Source organism: Arachis ipaensis, chromosome B7 (genome assembly GCF_059453495.1).
Source record: "Arachis ipaensis isolate K30076 ecotype BB chromosome B7, ASM5945349v1, whole genome shotgun sequence".
NCBI lineage: Eukaryota > Viridiplantae > Streptophyta > Magnoliopsida > Fabales > Fabaceae > Arachis > Arachis ipaensis.
In genome coordinates this window covers 133,738,046-133,742,180 of record NC_142442.1, presented here as the reverse complement: position 1 = coordinate 133,742,180, position 4,135 = coordinate 133,738,046, and the positions used below count along the sequence as shown (strand labels likewise).

At 34.2% G+C, this 4,135-nt stretch overlaps 1 non-coding gene across 1 annotated transcript; it reads left to right on the top strand.

Moving 5' to 3' along the window:
• The first annotated feature begins 372 nt into the window (after window positions 1-372).
• On the top strand, window positions 373-480 carry LOC148554219 (small nucleolar RNA R71). The gene has a single exon (XR_015892857.1). It is a non-coding gene; the product is annotated as a small nucleolar RNA R71 (small nucleolar RNA).
• Window positions 481-4,135: the final 3,655 nt, after the last annotated feature.

The following is a 4,135-nucleotide window of genomic DNA, read 5'->3' as shown; positions in this document are numbered from 1 at the left end:
TGCTATTGCAGGGTTTTCAGGATCATAAGCTTCTTCTTCAGAAGATGCCTCTTGAGTACTGTTGGATGCAGCTTGCATTCCATTCAGACTCTGAGAAATCATATTGACTTGCTGAGTCAATATTTTATTCTGAGCCAATATGGCATTCAGAGTATCAATTTCAAGAACTCCCTTCTTCTGAGGCGTCCCATTACTCACAGGATTCCTCTCAGAAGTGTACATAAACTGGTTGTTAGCAACCATGTCAATGAGTTCTTGAGCTTCTGCAGGCGTTTTCTTTAGGTGAATGGATCCACCTGCAGAAGTATCCAATGACATCTTAGCTAATTTAGACATACCATCATAGAATATATCCAGGATGGTCCATTCTGAAAGCATGTTAGAAGGACACTTTTTGGTTAGTTCCTTGTATCTCTCCCAAGCTTCATAGAGGGATTCACCTTCTTTCTGTCTGAAGGTTTGAACATCCACTCTAAGATTACTTAGCTTTTGAGGAAGAAAGAACTTGGCTAAGAAAGCCTTGACCAGCTTATCCCAAGAGTTCAGGCTATCCTTAGATTGAGAATCCAACCATATTCTAGCTCTATCTCTTACAGCAAACGGGAAAAGCATGAGCCTGTAGACTTCAGGATCTACTCCATTAGTCTTAACAGTATCACAGATTTGCAAGAATTCAGTTAAGAACTGAAAAGGATCTTCAGATGGAAGTCCATGAAACTTGCAGTTTTGTTGCATCAGAGAAACTAATTGAGGTTTCAGCTCAAAATTGTTTGCTCCAATGGTAGGGATGGAGATGCTTCTTCCATGTAAATTAGAATTAGGTGCAGTAAAGTCACCAAGCATCCTCCTTGCATTATTATTATTATTTTCGGCTGCCATATCCTCTTCTTGTTCAAAAATTCCTGTAAGGTTGTCTCTGGATTGTTGTATTTTAGCTTCTCTTAGTTTCCTTTTCAGAGTTCTTTCAGGTTCAGGATCTGCTTCAACAAGAATGTTCTTGTCCTTGCTCCTGCTCATATGAAAAAGAAGGGAACAGAAAATAATAATAGGGATCCTCTTTGCCCAGGTATAGAGGTTCCCCTGTGTGAGTAGAAGAAGAAAAGAATGTAGTGTAAAGAAGGGAAGAAGAGAAAATTCGAACACAGATGGAAGAGGGGGTTCGAATTTGGGTGAGATAAAGTGTTAGTAGATGAATAAATAAATAGAAGGAGATGAGAGAGAAAGAGGATTTTCAAAAATAAAATTTTGAAAAGGGGTTAGTAATTTTCGAAAATTAAGAATGAAATCAAATTAAAATTAAAAATTGAAACAATTAGTTAATTAAAAAGAATTTTTGAAAAAGAGGGAAGAGATTTTCGAAAATTAGAGAGAGAGAGAGAGAGAGAGAGAGAGAGAGAGAGAGAGAGAGAGAGAGAGAGAGAGAGAGTTAGTTAGGTAGTTTTGAAAAAGATAAGAAACAAACAAAAAGTCAATTAGTTAGTTGAAACAAATTTTGAAATTCAATTTTGAAAAGATAAGAATGTTAAGAAAAGATATGATTTTGAAAAAGATAAGATAAAAAGATATTTTTGAAAAGATATGATTGAAATTAGTTTTGAAAAAGATTTGATTTTTAAAATCACAATTAATGACTTGATTCACAAGAAATCACAAGATATGATTCTAGAACTTAAAGTTTGAATCTTTCTTAACAAGCAAGTAACAAACTTGAAATTTTTGAATCAAAACATTAATTGTTGAAGATATTTTCGAAAATATGATATAAAATTAAGGAAAAGATTTTTGAAAAATAATTTTAAAATTTTCAAAAATAAATAAGAAAAATGAAAAAGATTTGATTTTTGAAAAAGCTTTTGGAAAAGATAAGATTTTTAAATTGAAAATTTGATTTGACTCATTAGAAACAATTAAATTTTAAAAATTTTTTGAAAAAGTCAACTCAAATTTTCGAATTTATGAGAAGAAAAAGGAAAAGATATTTTTTTTTTAATTTTTGAATTTTTAATGAAGAAAGAGAAAAACATGAAAAAGACTCAATGTATGAGAATTTTTAGATCAAAACAATGAATGCATGCAAGAACACTATGAATGTCAAGATGAACACCAAGAACACTTTGAAGATCATGATGAACATCAAGAACATATTTTTGAAAATTTTTATATGCAAAGAAAACATGCAAGACACCAAACTTAGAAATTTTTCATGTTCAGACACTATGAATGCAAAAATGCACATGAAAAACAAGAAAAGGCACAAAACAAGAAAACATCAAGATCAAACAAGAAGATTTACCAAGAACAACTTGAAGATCATGAAGAACACCATGAATGCATGATTTTTTTGAGAAATGCAAGATGAACATGCAATTGACACCAAACTTAAAATCTGACTCAAGACTCAAACAAGAAACACAAAATATTTTTGATTTTTATGATTTTCTAATTTTTTTGTATTTTTCAAAAATTGTTTGAAAAGAAAAATAAGGATTTCAAAATTTTTTTAATGTGAATTCCAAGAATCTTGTGCTCTTTAGTCTAAAGCTCCAATCTGAGGGTTAGACATGGCTTAATGGCCAGTCAAGCTTTAGCATGTAAATCAGGTGGATCAGGAACAGCAGCAGGTGGATTAGCAACAACTGGCTTGCTCTTGATAATGTTGGGTTGGAAGCCCCAGTCCAAATAAATTTAGACATGGCTTTACAGCCAGCCAGGCTTCACATGCTTCATGAAACTCTAGAATTCATTCTTAAAAATTCTGAAGAACATAATAAAAAATTTTTTTGAAAAGAATTTTTATTTTATTTTTTTTCTTTTTTTCGAAAATAAAAGAGAAATTTTTGAAGATTTTTGAAAAATTTTTAAAAATAAAACAAAAAGAAATTTACCTAATCTGAGCAGCAAGATGAACCGCCAGTTGTCCAAACTCAAACAATCCCCGGCAACGGCGCCAAAAACTTGATAATGCAAAATTGTTACTCTGAGGTTGTAAAATTTGTTCATTCTCTCCCTGGCAATGGCACCAACAACTGGTGCACAATACCATGGTCCAAACATAACTTCACAACTTCGCACAACTAACCAGCAAGTGCACTGGGTCGTCTAAGTAATAAAACCTTACGTGAGTAAGGGTCGATCCCATGGAGATTGTTGGTATGAAGCAAGCTATGGTCACCTTGTAAATCTCAGTTAGGCGGATATCAAATAGTTATGAAGTTTTTGAATATTAATAATAAATAAATAGAAAATAAAGATAGAAATACTTATGTAATTCATTGGTGGGAATTTTAGATAAGCATATAGAGATGCGTTCGTTCCTCTGAACGTCTGCTTTCCTGCTGTCTTCATCCAATCAATCCTACTCCTTTCCATGGCTAGCTTTATGTAAGGGGATCACCGTTGTCAATGGCTACTTTTCATCCTCTCTGTGAAAATGGTCCGATGCGCTGTCACTGCATGGCTAATCATCTGGAGGCATCACCGTTGTCAATGGCTGCATCCCATCCTCTCTTGTGAAAATGGTCCAATGCGCTGTCACTGCATGGCTAATCATTTGGAGGTTATCGATCATACTGGAATAGGATTTACTATCCTTTTGCGTCTGTCACTATGCCCAGCACTCGCGAGTTTGAAGTTCGTCACAGTCATTCAATCCCTAAATCCTACTCGGAATACCACAGACAAGGTTTAGACTTTCCGGATTCTCATGAATGCCGCCATCAATCTAGCTTATACCACGAAGATTCTGATTAAGAGATCCAAGAGATACTCATTCAATCTAAGGTAGAACGGAAGTGGTTGTCAGGCACGCCTTCATAGGGAATGATGATGATTGTCACGTTCATCTCATTCATGTTGAAGTGCGAATGAATATCTTAGAAGCGGAATAAGTTGAATTGAATAGAAAAACAGTAGTACTTTGCATTAATTCATGAGGAACAGCAGAGCTCCACACCTTAATCTATGGGGTGTAGAAACTCTACCGTTGAAAAATACATAAGTGAATATAGGGTAAGCATGGCCAAGTGGCCAGCCTCCCATGGAGGTCTAGAGATCTAAAAATGATCAAAAAGATACTAATACAATAGTAAAAAGTCCTATTTATACTAAACTAGTTACTAGGGTTTACAGAAGTAAG